This window comes from Sciurus vulgaris, assembly GCF_902686455.1.
Source record: "Sciurus vulgaris genome assembly, chromosome: 12".
Lineage (NCBI taxonomy): Eukaryota > Metazoa > Chordata > Mammalia > Rodentia > Sciuridae > Sciurus > Sciurus vulgaris.
Window position 1 is genome coordinate 104268092 of NC_136473.1, and position 16438 is coordinate 104284529.

At 46.8% G+C, this 16438-nt stretch overlaps 1 protein-coding gene across 3 annotated transcripts in view; it reads left to right on the forward strand.

Annotated features, from left to right (window-relative positions):
• Positions 1–16438, forward strand: part of ASTN1 (astrotactin 1) — a 287138-nt gene that overhangs the window by 145435 nt on the left and 125265 nt on the right. The window lies entirely within an intron of this gene.

Here is a 16438-nt window from a genome sequence, read left to right on the forward strand (position 1 = left end):
GACAGGGTCTCACTGAGTTGCGTAGGGCCTCGATAAGTTGCTGAGGCTGGCTTCAAGCTCAGGATCCACCTCCCTCAACCTCCTGAGTCACTGGGATTATAGGCATGTGCCACCACATCTGGAAGTATTTTTTATTTTTTCACATGTTTTAATGCTTGCATTGTGATGACATGCCTAACATAAAATTTACCATTTTAATCGTTTCTAAAGTGTACAACTCTATGGCATTAAGTATATCCACACTGCTATAAAACCACTGTACGTACACCTCTCACTGCATTTTAAAAAGCAATTTTGTACGTTATTTTGGATGCTGAGAGCCTGCTTTCTGCTTTAGCTAAGTAGTGGGGGAGGGGAAGCGATCGATAAATGCTCACTAATAACAGAAATCAATTGAACAGGGAAAACAAGAAGGAAATCTAGGCAAATGGCATCTTGGAGTGACTACTTGGACTGAAAATTAGATATTTGCAGCCTGACAAGGTGGAAAAGAGAGGCGCACCTCCTTTCAGACATTGCCGCAGAGGACTCTTGTCCCTGAGGTCGACGGTGAGCCCCTTCTGTATGAGTCTGATGAGACCAAACCTAGAATACTGAATGTAGTTCTGGACTCTCAAAGCAATAAATATGGTGACAAATGGGTGAGGGTTTGGAGAAGAGCAATAAAAATGATTGAAGAGCCCCAGGGAGTGATTTATGATAAGGGGATAGAGGAACTCAACTCTGAGCACTTGGCCAGCTGATGACTAGTCAAGGCGTGATCGATGCCCGCAGGCCTGAGAAGAGGGCAAATGCTCTGGAACAGGTTGAAGTGGTGGGCTAAGGACAAGGGAGAACGGAGTTAGGGGAAGGAAATCTGAGTCACAGGTCAGAAAACCTGGGGAAGTCCTGATGCCGTGACATTTTTCTATTAGAGAAAATGAAGGATGGCTCGGTTTCAGCCAGATCTGAGATCAGAGAGGCCGTCCACAAAATTCAGAGGAAGGTGTTCCTAAGAAGGGTCAATACATTCGAGGTGGTCTTTATGATTGAAGGATTGGTGAGGAGCCAGAGGCCTTTGCAAACAGATGTCAAGAGCAGTATGAAAAAGAGAGCTGCTCACTATTTAGAATCCGCAGAGTCGCCTCCCTCTCTGAACCGCTGAAATTCATGTTTGCCTAGTTGCTGTGGAGCCAGCCCTATCGCCTGTCGCTTATGGGATGGCTGCGGCTCGCGGTTGACCGTGATTTTCATTGAGTACGATATTATAAAGGGCGATGGATCCCTCCTCTCTAACTCTTACCCTACAAACTTGCTGCCGAAGAAAACAACTACAAAATATCATTTCACTTTTGCCCTGAACGCTGCAGTCTGGCTCTCTGCAGTGATTGGATTTGGTGGTTAATCGCTCAAGCCTCCACGTCCCTGGCCTTGAAGACGGGTTCTGCGAGGATGGGCCTGACTTCCCTTGGTAATTGCACAAGCCTTCGACATCCCCTCTGGCTGTGTGTAGAGACAGTCTTAGGATGTAGACAAGGGCCTCGGGGAACAGTGGGGACCCTGCATTGGTTCATCTAGAACAAGACAGGCTAAAGCACGGAACTGCAGACTGACGAGAACATTGGCCCCAGGAAACGGGCAAGGAGACCTAATCTGTCATTTCCATCTCTAATTTCCATTATTCTATGATCATCACTGTCTACAAGGTCTCATTTTGAACACTAATAAAATAATGGAGCAAATGTTAGCAGGAAAGAAAAACTGTGACTCTCCTGAGGATAAAGGAACCAGGAGTGATAAGCAGCCTGGGTTGATGTTTATAAAACAGCGCCAGACAAATGACTGCATTTTTTTTTTCTCCTAAAATGACAAGAAAAGCGAAAAGTAGAAGATGCCATGCATCTTGATTTAAATCAGGGACCTGCTGCCATGTTTCTTTAAATGATTCTCACAAAATTAATCGAAATTGCTTTGAATGCGAAGACTGTCACTGAAATTGAAAACTGCCTGACAGATTGCCAAATAATGATACGTATTGGGGTATTATGGAAAAATCAATGGTAGGCCGGTTTTTCTGGAAATTTTGTTTAATGTTCCGGAGGGCGAAGGTAAGCAGCCTGCGTGTGGGGATTGATGTTATTTCTTTAGCATTCTGACGCTGCATACGTTCAGATAACTGAACATCCTTTTGAGAAAGAACAACCAAATCCTAGGCTAGTAATAGTTAAAACAAATTCCTTTGTGAAAAATCAGGGTTGCTGTACCAGGAGAAAAATAGAAATAAGCATCCGTGACTTTCAGACAGGGAAGAAAACTGATCAAGGACATTAATAAAAAAAGTTACAAATGGATGGTTGTGGGGGCAGAGGCCTTGCATCTGCAATTTTACCCAGCTTCTGTCTAGCTCTCTGTTTTACCTGGCTGTGCATGTGTGGGGCGATGCGTACGTATTATGTTAGGATACGCACAACCTTTGCGACTGTGCTGTGTGGACACATCTGTGTGTGTGAGGGAGCCAGCATATTTCAGGAATCCTCTCACTAGGATATTCCATCATTTATTCTCCCACTCATTTATGATTTTAACAAACATTCAGCTCGTTACCCTTGGGGTTCAGTGTGCGAGGTTGCTATACATAAGAAGATGGGGCCTCTGCTCTGGAAGAACTGATAGTCTACATAGGTAGGAAAGAGTGTAACTGAATAATTGTACTGAATTCTAAGACCTCCTCTTAGAGTAAAGGTGTGAGCAGTGGTGCATGAGATTCCAGTTCAGGGGTGACTTACAGGAGGTTGAAGGATCTGGAGCTGGACTTCAGGAGAAGTTGGATTTTGAACCATTGACAGGTGGAGAAGATGACTCTAAGTGAAGGGGACGGTGGGAACAGAGGCCTGGAGACATACGAAGCATGGTTTTCCCAGGAAGGGCAGATGCAGTCAGAGTGTCAATGACAGAGACAGAGGAGTCTGGGGCAGGTGAAGTCTAGGTCTCAGAGGTCTCATTTATGGAAGCGCTAGACATTACTCTCACGTGTGCAGACCCCGGAGCTGTTAGCAGAGGAGGGATGTTCCAGGTTGACTGTCACATTGTTTTTGAGACCCTTCAAAATCAAATAAGTAATCCCAAGAGAAACAAAAATTCAAGCGAACATGAAATCCACTGGAGATTTTTATTTATGTGGATTCTCCAAGTAAAATATACTCCTGAAACTATCCTGCAGATAAAAGTTTTGAAGAACAGACAGCAAAAAATGACAAGAGAATTGGAGAGCATGTGTATAAGGGACATGAATCAAGGGGGTTTTAACACTTTCCTAGTGACTCTCATTCTGCCAAAAACGCCTGGGAGAAGGGAGGCAGGTTGAGAAGCCATGTGTTGAGCTGGCTGGTGAAGCCCTTACTCTCTTCCTCCAGGTGACAGAGTCCAGGAGGAAGGTTGTAAAATCATTGAACTCAGGTTCTACTTGCTAAAAGCCTCAAAAAGATCTAAAGTCAGGGATGGCAGATTTCTAATGGGTCATTAAAAGAACATGGGGTGTTGGAGGTCACATGCTTGTCCCTCGATGTTGGCAACAAAATCAATCATTCCCTGTCACAACACCCCCTCCCCACACCCCCATGTGACCCAGCTGTCAGAGGCCCCCGGGGGAAGGGTCCTCACCCAGCCCAGTGGTGTGCAACAGCTCCTGCCTTCCCTTCGTGAATTCACTGAGTAACTCCTTGGCCTCCCACCCCTGTAGCTGCGCGGACACAGCCGGGAACTATTAGAGTCTATATTTAAGATTTGTTTGCTAGGACAGCAAAGACAAATTGGAAATTTTCACAGATGAGAAACGAAAACAATATAGGAGGGTGAAGGAGGCGAGAGAGATTGATTTACATGAAAATATGAGAGAAGAAAAAAACAAATTTATTTAGCTACTTTGGAGTTATTAAGAAAGGCCATAATAATGTTTTTTTGTTAAATTAAAAGTGTACCCAGGGGCCTCTAGATACATTTTTCAGAATACCACAATTAGATTAAATTCATGCATTTGAAGATTCCTGGTAAATAATAGTCTGATTTCTTATTCTGGCATCTCAGCTACAGAGGGCAATACCAAGGAGATTCTCCACTAGAGAAATATCAAATATCACTAGGTTTCAATGCTGAAGGATGGAGACAGAGTGATAATTCATGAGACGGGAAGAAACCTGCTGTGGAAAATGAACAGGTGTTTCTCCAAGGATTTAAAAGCTGTCGTCAGGAAGGGCCGCGCTCAGTCGACCCCTCCTCTCTCCATGGGCTGCTCAGGAGGAGACTCTGCCAGCGCCCCCAGAGAGGCGCACATGCTCATTCACACGCCGTCCGTGTTCTCTCAGTAGGGTCCTTTCCCCAGGCCCACCTGCTTCCTTTTCCTTTCCTTCCATTTCTGTGACTTCTCCCCACTTCTCACCCACCTGGGAGCGACTTCTTAGGGACTAAATCTTTAAAAAGAGCAAATGTCCCAAACATAGGCTCCAGCTTCCTTACAGCCAACCGTGAGGACCGTGTTCCCCAGGGTCTGCCTCGGCCCCTCTGTCTTTCTGCAAACCTGTCCTTGACAGGAGGTGATTTTATTGGGTTGCCAGAATGACGCCCCTTTAAACATTTTGCTGGAGACCCCTCACAGAACAAGGGCCAGGGCTGGGGAAAAGGATGCCTTTGCCCCTGGGTTCCTGGTATTGAGCTGAGACCAAGCTCTGCCCTTTTCAGAAAGATCCAAAACCCATCTTCCCTTCTCCTGGGCACCCGGAGCTGAGCAGGAACCCTCTCCTCGACTGTCAAAGCCACACCGCAAAGGCTACCCCATGGAGGGCAGTGACTGGCATGCTGGATGGAGCCAGCCCAGGGCTTGGACGGAGTCTGGCCTTTCCGCAGCCCCGAGTCTCTTCAGAAGTGACTCACTTGGGGTCAGACAGTCTTTGTGACACGTGACATTTCCTGATTTTTTTTTGCCCGTTTCGTCTGGCTTTTCTTCCCCTCCCTCTGGTCACATCAGGGCTGCCCTGGTTACCTTCCCCCAACCCCTCAGACCAGATTTGTCAGCCAGCCTGTGACCCCTCCTTTGTCTCAGGCACCCTCCTCTCCTGCCCCGCAGCCCAGACCTCCCTGTCTGTGCCCAGCTCTGGTCACTGCCACGCCATCCTCCAATGGGATCATCTTCCCATTAGCCCCCTTCCTCCCCCACCCCGTCCTGTCACTTGCCGCTCAGGCGGGTTTCTGGGAATTTGCTTGGCTGGTTATTTCTCGATCTGTGTTCCCCTCCTGTTTCTGTTCTATTCTGCTAGCTGCCTGCTCCTCTTCCTCCTCCCGGAGGCAGTGCAGACTGCTCTCTTCTCTCCTCTCATGTCACCATTACTCTAAGGAAGGAGGCCCTTGGAAGGGACCCCAAAGCCCCCACTTCCTTCGCTGCAGAAGCCCCCTGTAGCTGCTTCCAGTGGAGATGCTGCCCCTGGGAGGAGACCCCAGCCTCCCTGGGTGAGCAGGTAGGGCCTGGATGTGTGAAGGGGCATCTCCACTACCAGCATCTCTGGCCAGCTTGGTAGGGCCTCAGTCTCTCCAGACCCCACCCAGTTGGTTTCACAGACTCACTCTGCATCTTGTTTGCAGGGCTTTTCTCAAGTGAAAATAAGTTTTCTTGACCCATTTTCACAGAAACTGCGTGGTCAGCCAGCCGGAGAGAGGGAGGCGCCTCATCTTCTGCAGACAGGGAACCGGGGAGACTGTGTAGGCCAGGGCGAGCCAGCTCTGAGATGAAGAGCTTATTTGCCCTGATGGACCCCTTTTTCTTAGTCACACGAGAATCTTGAAGAACTAGTGTTGACCCTGTGGTCAGTATGGGGTGAGGCCCTTTGGTTCTTTCTTGAAGTCAGTTGTCACCTTGGTTATTTAGCATGCCCTAGCAGGGGCCAGTCTGAGAAGCAGCTACTTAGGTAACATCTAGGGAGCTTATTTAAAATACTGACATCTGATTCCTACCCCTAGTGATATTAATTCCATAGATCCAGAAGCGAGCCCAGAGTCTGTGCATTGAACTTGCCCCCTCTGATGAGTCTAAGGCACAGCAGACTTGGGAGCACTTCCTGAGCTAGACCTGGAGAGCACCATCTTATGGGGCACCATCCCCTCCAGTGAGCTAAGAAGGGGTTTGTAGACCAGTGGCTGGGGGCAGCCTATCAAATCTTTGCATTTTACTGGATAGGAAGTGGAGGGACCGAGAAGTGAAGCAATGTGACCTGTGACCACAGGTGGTCACAGACTGGTGGCCAGTCTATATTAATAACTGGGTATTGGAGAGAAATCAGGTGGGCAAATAAAGATTTAAGAGGCACATCACACTCTGAGATTTATCAGCTGCAGAGGGGAGGTAGACAGATACCCTCTGCTCCTCCATACCCCACCCCCAGGACCAAGCAGACTCATCTTCCTCCCCCTGCCCCCTGCACTTGGCTGACAGGTGTCCATCAACAGTACTGCCTTCCTCCACAGGAGGCAACACTCAACTGTCCTGCTGCCTCTGACCAGTCCAGTCACTGCACCGAGAGACTTATTTTAAACAGTGCCGGAGGCGGGAACACTTATTTCCTCCAACATGACCACCGGGGTGAAAAAAAATCAACCTCAATTTACCTTCCCATCTGCTCAAGAATGGAAGATAAATTGTTTCAATTTTATAGAAATGAATGTTTTATGTCTTGCCTATGCTTTCCAGAGAGTGTCCTGAATTTATATATTCCACTGAATGCATGGATATTTTCCACTAGGAATGCTCCCTGGACCTTCAGTTTCCTTGAGTTTCAGTATCAGAATACTAGGTGGGAGACTGCTATTATTTTTCTCAGTTTTGGAAATTTTGGCTGTTTATCTTTTTTTTTTTTTTTTTTTTAAATCAATAGGAAAAGAAATTTACTCATTATCTCAAGCTTAGAGGAAACTACCACCGCCTTTTTTGACATGTTTCCTTCCAATTTCTTCTTCCGGGCACTAAAAGAGTTGCTTCCAGTCATCCACTGCAATACTGCATATTTTTTGTTCTCTCATAATTTAACAATAAATGTGTGTACTTTTCTAATCACAAAATGGGGGAAGATACAGAACAGAAGTTTTAAAGTTACCACTATGGTACATTATTTGAAGTTATTCTTAATGTCTAAATTAAAACCCTCAATCAACTTTAACCTCTTCCTGTTGAAAGAAAGTGGTTTAGAGACTTGCATTCAGAACAAACTCCTCTTAACATACACACAATTGGTAGAAAATTGAGAAAAAAAATAGAACAGCAAAAAGAAAGTCTGTCCCAGTGAACTCATACAGACTTTTTGCTTTATTTGTTTAGGTACAATGCTGTTTTTAACCATCCCTTCTTTTTATCATATGTCTATATGTATGTACGCATGCACGTGTGCGTGTATGTATGCACATACTGATAAAGGTGTATATGAGGCTCTGTGGCTCGTGCCCAGGGTCACCGAGTGCGAAACAGAACTCCAAGGCAACATCCAGGTCTTTTCATGAGACCATAAAGGGCTTCAACCACTGTACTTACCCTTTCCTTCCCTGTGGCCTCCTTCCCACCTAGTCCCACAGGGTTTTCCGGGTGGAGGGTGGCATCGTTGGCTTGAGGAGATAAAGCCCACTTCAGGTCTGCCATTTGGTTTTGGCTTTGGATTTAAGACCCTTAGATGTCAGAGGGTCCCTAGACACCTGCTGAGTAGACGGCGCAGAGTCCAACAGCTGCTCAGAGCCCTGAGGCCACATTAGCCCCATTAGTCCTGCAGGTGGAGGGCTCCCTGGGGTGCCAGCTCTCAGCGTGGCCTCCCCCATCCTGAGGTATGGCAGGGGCTCTGGCTTATGACCATGTGGGAAAACTCAACTTTAAATGGACCAAGTGTGCCCCCCATGGAATGGTCACAAATAGGAGCAGAGTCCACACTGGGGAAGTAGAACTGGCATTGAGTTAAAAATACCGATGAGCCAGAACTTTGCCTGCCTGACATTGCAGCCCCCCTACCTCTGCCCTGCAGCCCCCACCTCTGCCCTGCAGCCCCCACCTCTGCCCTGCAGCCCCTCCACCTCTGCCCTGCAGCCCCCTCCTCTGCCCTGCAGCCCCCCCACCTCTGCCCTGCAGCCCCCCTACCTCTGCCCTGCAGCCCCCACCTCTGCCCTGCAGCCTCCACCTCTGCCCTGCAGCCCCCACCTCTGCCCTGCAGCCTCCACCTCTGCCCTGCAGCTATGGTAGCAACACCGGTTATGTTGCGACCAGTAGTGACAAAGCTGCCGTTTAGGCGGTTCTTGCCAGGCAGCAGCACCCTTGGAGCTCTTGTCCTGCGCCCACAGATGTACTTCTCATTTCATCACCATAGCTAGGAACTATTCTTGTCCCCATTTCACAGGTGAATCTCTTGGGTATCACAGCACCTGGAGAGTCCCATAGGCAAGAAAAGAGAAGTGTAGTTCCTAAAGAGATTCTTTTGTCAGCCCCCTCAAGGGCTCTTGTTCCTGAGAGCCTCAGGTGACAGAGCTGAAATTCATCCTGAAGACCCAGAACAAATGCTCCACGAGTTGAGCCTAGTTTAAAACTTTCAGTGTGAGTCCTGAGCTGAGACTCTCTTTCAGAATGATGTAAAGGCCTGGGGAGAGTGACAAGTCACTGAGGGGCCTTGCTGGAGGGCCGAACACAGTGAATGCCACTGGCTGAGGCCCAGTTCAGGTGAAGTAGGCACTTCCGTTGGGCTTGGGCTGGGAGGCCCAGTTGGTAGCTGTCTGTGGGGACAGGCCCGTTACTGCATAGCTGTGTGCCAAGGCTGCTGTGAAGGGGTAGCCATGGGTTCAAGCGCAGAGGACCTGCTGTAGTAGAGAGCATGGCACGGCCGGTACCACGGACTCCACCCATGGGGTGCACGGACCCATTTACTAGCACTGATGTAAAATACCGAGGCAGGTCCTTTCTACTGGCAGAGATTTCAGAACCCTTGCCCAGCAGGTCAGGAGCAATGTCTCCCTCACCCTTGGTGAGTAGGACCATCTATTTTCTCACACTGTCTGGCTTAGGAAGGAGGTACTGGGACATGATTAGGTGTAGTCTTAATAACTGATTTCACTTAGGGTCACACCTCTTCCTCCTAGCCAGGAGGCTGAGTGCACTTCACTTCAAAAAGGTAATGCTCACCTGGGCACATGGTTTCGTTTGTTTTTGTAGTGAGGGCCTTGTGTGTGCTAGGTAAGTGCTCCACCACTGAGCCACGCCTTGGCCCTCACCTGCTCACGTGTTTATGGGAGGCAGCAGAGCATCATGGGAAGAGCTCAGAGGTGGAATCAGGCAGACTTGGGCTCAAATTTTATTTCTTCTACTTAAAAGCCCTTTGGGGCTAACTCTGTAAACTTTAGAAGGCTCAATTTCCTCATCACTGAAAATAAGGTATTATATCTCATCATCAGTTGTTATAAGGACTATTCAGAAAATCTAAAGAGGATACTCAATAAATATTGCTCTTATGAAATATTTAAGCACTTAGGATACTTACTGATGGCAGTAAGGATCCTTCCCAATGATGTCTCTCACTGATCATGGCATAACTTGACATTCTTTGAACTTTCACCAAATGATGTGATCTTAATGACAATTTGGCAGCCGAGTAGAATTGTCACCACTGGCAAGTAAATTCCAGTGGGTAGAAGTAACATCTCTTATATACACTTGCACTGTCCTACCTGGAACATAGTAGGTACTCAATAAATATTTGTTAAATAAATGAAGGAATGTGCCCATCCTTCAGTGACCTTCATGAGCAATGCCTAGTGACCATCCTCCAAGTCCTGCTGTGTTTTGGAGATGGTTTGGGCAGACTGCTTTGGTCTCTGTTTTCTGAACCTGAATGCAGGTCTTATGTAAACCCTAGGAAATTTCAGCTTCTCTCATGGAAGTGGTGAGTCACCTCCCTAATTTTAGGAAGTAAGAGTAGGAATCTCAGCTAGATTGCTGACAATTCCAGACACTCGGAGTTGGAAGCCCACCTCGAGGTCGTATTATCCAACCTGCCACCTGGTGTAGAGATCCCTCCTGCAGTGTTTCAGCAGATGGCCTCCCAGCCACTGCACACTCCGGCGATGGGGGCGGTGTTATTTGAAGAGGAAGCACATTCCATTGTTGCCATGTGGATTCTTAGACAGATCTTTAAGCTGAGCCAAAATGTGTTTCCCTGTAACTTCCACCTGTTTGGTCAGCTCTGTCCTTTGAATAAGGAATATGTTGGCTTCTTTCTCTATGCTTTGGGCTGCTAGTTCATGCAGAAGAACCTTGGTGTGAATTAGAGAAATCCATTGATCTTCTGAAGAGCATGATGTGGATGTCTGTGAACAAATAAGTCCCCTCCTGTGGGCTGGCTTCTTGTGGATGTTTGCCTGCTTCCCTAGAGGATAGACTCTCCACTGAGCCTTCTCTTCTGAATGCACCTGATCCTGTCTACTGTTCTGTAGATTGCAAGTCCTAAACCTCTTGGTTTAGATGTCTTCTGGGTCCCCCTAGTGTGTCGTTATGCCCTTAAGGTCTAAGACTGATCAAATCACTCCATGGTCTTCCTCATGTGTGTTTCTTGTCCTGTGTTTTCTGTTCACGAATTCTAAGTTACACTTATGTTAAGTCCTTTAAGAGTAAAGTCATGGTGTTGACTTACAACTTTGTGGTCAGCTAAAGATCTTTTTTCACAGGATTGCTGTCAGAAAGAGCAAATATGTTCAAGACAACAGTCCATTGTCTTGACCTAGATGCAGTTCTTATACAACACCCTATTAAATTTTAACATGCAGCCCATCGAAATCCTTTGAATCTCGACTCTGTTGTCTCACGCACTAGCTACCCCTCCTACCTTCTGCAATTTGCAAATTTCACTCCCTGAGGTTTCAGTAACCTGCAGTCAACCATTGCCTGAAAATGTTAAATGGAAAATTCTAGAATAACTAATTCATAAGTCTTCCATTGCATGTCATTCTAAGAAGCATGTTGAAATCTTGTGTGGTATCTCTCCATTTCACCCAGAACGTGACTCATTTCTTTTTCCAGAATACCCATGGTGTACACACCACCACCCATGAGCTTCTTAGTGGCCACTTGAGTTATCAGAGCATCCGTTACTTTACCATAGTGCTTGTGTTCAAGAATGCTTATTTTACTTAATGGTCCCAAAATGCAAGAGTAGTAATGCTGGCAATTTGGATATGCCAAGGAAAAATCAGAAAGCACTTCCTTTAAACGAAAGATGAAAGTTCAGTATGTATGAAAAAAAAAAAAAAAAAAAAAACAGAATGTCTGGAATTCAGTACCATCCACATTTTCAGGCCTCTGTCTGGGGGTCTTGGAACTCACCCCCTGTGACTAGGGGTATTACTGCAGTTAAGATAGGTTCAGTGATTTTTCTCCGAGTCACTGGTGGAATTGTTAAAGAGAACAAGGTCAGCCCCAGCTCCTGTGAGAGACCTTCCTGCAGGCTGACCTTGACCCCTTACTTAAGACTTGTTGGTGACACTCATTCAACCACACAGGAATTCATCAAGTGTGTAATTGCTCACCATATTTCTGTCTAGTCCACATGAAGGACTTTTCCAAGAGTCTAGCTCAGAACAGGTGCTCAATATGTTTTGCAAACCTGGGAGCCAAAGCCTTCTAAAATCAAGAAAGATGGCTTTTGTGTCATCCTGAGAAATGCTGACCTAGAGATGCCATCAGAAGTGATCAGGAGCTTTTCTTTGGACTCAGCCTCATTGGTGAATCCAACTTAGCCTTTGACCTTCATTGTTTTCAAGGAAATGTTTGAATGGATTCATTCTCTGGAGAAAGCAAAGCGGTTAAGATCTTGCCTCCACGCTGTCACACGGTTTTAGCCTCCTCTGGGCCCTGTCATTTTATCTCACTAAGAGTCTTGCCTTACAAGGAGGGAGATCCTCTGCAGAGGAGGGCAGTCCACTTTAGGGATAAGTCCACTTCGTGGGTGGTAAAGCAGATTTGTGGGTGGTGAGAGCCCCTGTTTGCTTTGCCTTGGCCTCTCCCCCAACCCCAGGGTGGTGTGAGTCTGACAGCTGAACTGGCTGCCTCACAGGAGCTGAAGGCTCACTCCAGGACTGTGCTTCTGCCAGTGTCCTGGATTCTCTAGCTTTGGGGATCGAGTGATGTAATTGTCTTCTCTCCACTGTTAGCCACTAGATGGATTCCTCCCTGGTCCCAGGAGTGCTTGCTCTTTGAAAGGAACCCACAGAGTAGTGGTGTTTAACCCAAAGGGATAAAATCTTCAGGCATCAACAAAAGACATTTGGAGAGGTATTCAGGGTGCTCTGTGGCCAATAAAAGTGAGGGAGGGAGACCATCGAGTCATGGACTCCTTTCATCGTGACAAGCTGTTCTAGGTGCCTTATGTCTGTTCTCTCATTGGGATCGTAGTAGTAATACTGACTGAGTGCTTTTCATGTGACAGGCATCATTTGTAAGTGCATTATGGGTATCATAGCTCTTCTTCCTGCTGACGTTTACAGACGTGAAGCTGTGGCACGGGGCTCAGGCTTGCTTGAGAGCACACAGTAGGAAAAGAAGGAGATGGGATGACCTCCAATGTCTAGCGTGAGGTCCAGGCTGTCAGTGTGAGGATGAGGATGGACATGCCACCCAGTGTATGTCTGGAGAGGCTCCTGGTAAGACAGACCCAGAGTTCATTTGAGTCCCGCCACGCCACTTGTGGACACGCTTGACTTTTACCTATGCCCGTCCACTTCTGCTTCGGTCATTAGTTCCCCTCCAGTTCCCTTCCTCCCAGGCCCCACCTGGTTAGTTCTCCCCATTCTGAAGACCAGTCCAAAGAGCTGCTGCACCACAAAACCTTTCCCAACTCCGATTTGGAAGACACCTTTACAGCTTTCGGCAGCCTCAGGACTGTGATTCTTCTGTGGCAATTGCCACGTGGGGCCCTGTGCTATTTCTGTTCCTTGTCTTGACCCCCTACTGAACCATAGGTCTTTGGGAGCAACACTTATTTTTGAGACACATTCTCAAGCACATATAATAGGTGTTCAATAAAAATTGAATAATTTCTCCTAGTGGATTTCAAGCATTATGGCTGATGGGGGAGATATGTATGTGGGTGACCATCTTACAGGGCTTATAGGACATGAAAGAGGGAATGAGTGTCTTTCTATTACTTCCAAAATCTCACTTCTATTGAGGATCCTCTCTATGCCAGGTACCTTGTAAACTTCTCACAACACTCCTGTGTGGTCCATTCTACTCCATTTTAGGCACTGTGTGAGGAACTCAGGTCAGAAGAGGAACTCAGGTCAAGACAGCACACCCAGACTGCCTGGTCTAAGTACCGACTCTACCACTCACTTACTACCCATCTCTTTGGGCAGATTACCTGAGCTTTCTGAGCCTGAAAGGCCCCACCCCCATCCTGTGAACTAGGGGTCAGAATAGTCACCACCCTGTAGGGCTGTCGTGAGGACTGCTGACATCACTCGGTGTCGGCAGATTATTAGATCAAGTAATGAAACCCTGTGCATGCCAAAATCTGAGGCGGCTCCAGTGCTTATATGAAAAGGATTAGTAGTTGTGTGCGACCGGTGTCCATTCTCCTGCATCTTTGAATCATCTCTGGATTTCTTAGAGTACCTAGTGAAATATGAATGCCATGTGAATAGTTGTTATACTCTGTTGTTTAGGGAATAATGACAAGAAAAACATGTTTGTGCATGTTCGGTACAGATGCAATTTTTTTTTTTTTTTTTTTTTTTTTTTTGGACACAGGGCCCAGATAGAGAGCACTGACAGCCAATGATAGAGTCAAGGGAAGCGAGTGTCCAGCTCATGGATGGCGCTTGGTAATATCTGGCAGTGATTGGGATCGGATGGATCTTCCTCTAAGGTGCTCGGAATCTGTAGCACAGGCATCTTGACACCTGTCAGGGAGATGCTTCTCAGCAGGGAGGTCCTGCTTCCAATATTTAAAACCTTTCAACTCGGCCACTGGTCAGCAGCCCCTGACCAGGCTGGTTTGGTTTGGTGTGGTTTTAATTTTTCACCTTTCTCTGCTATCATCAAAGACACTCCCACTCTTCAAAAGCCTTGTCTTTTCCTTCCCCAAATTGTGCCTTCTGCAGGGCTGGGGAGGGTGATGTGGGACACGCTAGCCTGAACTGGAGCCTCTTGCCTAATTACTCTGCAGTCAGATTTTCCATGGAAGCCCCCAGCGTGGCAGGATGCCCTCTTTGAAGTCATTAGTCTTCACAGCAGGGAGAGCACATCATCAAAGACTCCGTTTCCCAGAAACCCCTGCTGTGCCCTTGTGTACCAGAGGGCGGCAGAGGGAGGGAGTGAGCAGAGGGAGGAAGTGATGAGCCTCCATGTGCATTAAGTCTGCTGTTCTCTCTCTGGCCCTGAACCACGACTCCTTTGAACTGAAGCCCAGGGAGAGGGCTGGTGATGCTGTTGCAAAACCTCTCCCCATTCTTCCAGTCTGCGACCAATTTAGCAATTACACTTTCGAGGCCTGAGATCCAGAATGTAGAGCATGGTTAAAGTTGCAGTTGGTAATCTGAGGTACCACGGGATGGGGGCTGGCGAGAGGAGGAAACTGGCTCGGAGGCTCTAGATACTGAGAATGTGCTTGATAATTACTATGAGCTGTGAAGTTGGAAATCTGTGTGCAGGAATGTGCAGGAAGGAGGGGACGTGGGGTGGGGGAGGGAGAGAGAGAGGAAGAGAGAGTCAGTCTTGGTTTTTATCATGGCTTTGCATCTTATTTGCCATTTACCTGAGAAGTTGGGAGTGTCTTTATTTCTTGACCCCTATGAAGCTCAGTGGACATTATAAATTAAATAATTCTTAACAGTCATTTACTTAGACTCAGAGTTTAGATTTCTGTGTGAACCTGGGCTTTTAGATCTCAGTACTAAAATCCAAGGACTCTGACCTGACCACCTAACCTGCTATCTTTGGAAGACCCACTTGTTGGTGGGCTCCATCCTGGCTTTCTCCAGGGGAGGGTGCTGGTGCAGAACCCAGGCCTGGCAGAGCTCCAGCACGGAGCGTCTCCCCTTCCCTGCTGCCCCTCATCATGTACTAGATCATCAAAGGGGCCCCTCACACATGTGCTGGTCACCAGCACCACCACTACGGCTCACACTGATCGCCATCCTAGGTTTCTCACATGGCTCCCCACCCCTTAATTATCCTCACGTCCTTCCTCTGAAGCCACCAAAAAGATCTAAGAGTGATCTCTGTGACCATTCAGAAGATAAATTTGGAGCCTCCTAAGATAGCCTACAAGCTCTTCGTGACCCGGTTCCTGCCACCCCTTCAGCCCCCTCCTCTCCAATCACTCTGCTTGGGATTTATGTTCCACAGCATCGGATCTGCTGTAGAGCCAGTGGGTGCTCCATGCTGCACCAAGTTCTCTGCATTTGCTCCTGACTCTGCAGTGCCTGGAACGGCTTTTTCTACTTCCCCTCCTCCAGTCCCAAACATCCAGGACTTATCCTACTTACTGTTTAAGTCTGCATCTAGGTAGCCCTTCTTAGACACCCATCTGACGATCCAGTCTTTATGAAGTGACCCTCTCTTGGTATCCGTGCATAGATCTCTTATTGTTTTCAAACTAATTATAATGATCTGATGACTATAATCATCTGATCACTTATCTGCCTCTGCCCTCACTATACCGGATGCAAGGTTAGGATTGTGTCTTACTCGTTTTTGTAATGCTATGGTTTTTCCTATCACATTCAATATTAAGCAGAAAGTAAACATTACATTGAATGAATAAATGAATGGGTGCACACAAGTTGATGCATACAAGCTCTGGCAAACCTCTGCATGATTTTCTTAGTGTTATTTCCTAGTGCTTAAGTTTCTCTATCCACAGAGGAGAAATCAGTGTTTTTGTGTTTAACATTTGGCATGGTGTTCTTTTCTGAGTTGACTCATCTGTCTTCCGAGTGCCACTGAAGTAGGGTACATCCATCATTCATTCATTTAAAATACACTTAGTCATGTCTCAGGGATTGTATTAAATACCTGGGAAAGAAGATGGATAATAAGAGCAAACAATCAGTTAGGGCTTATTATATGCTAGACTTAATATTAATTCATGTAATCTCCACAACAACTTTATGAATGGGTACCATTATAGTCCATCTTCATTTCATAGTTGAAGAAATTCAAGTACAGATGCTCCTTGAGTTACAATGGAGTTACATCCCAATAAACCCATATGTTGAAAATATTATAAGTCCTAAATGCACCTACCTACTGAATATCATAGCTTAGTGGCATAGTTGACTCCAGAATGCCAGGTGTTTATCCTCGTGATGTGTGGCTGACTGGCAGTGGTGGCTTTGCCCAGCATCATGAGAGAATATCGTCCTGCATACAACTAGCCCAGAAAAACATTAAAATTCC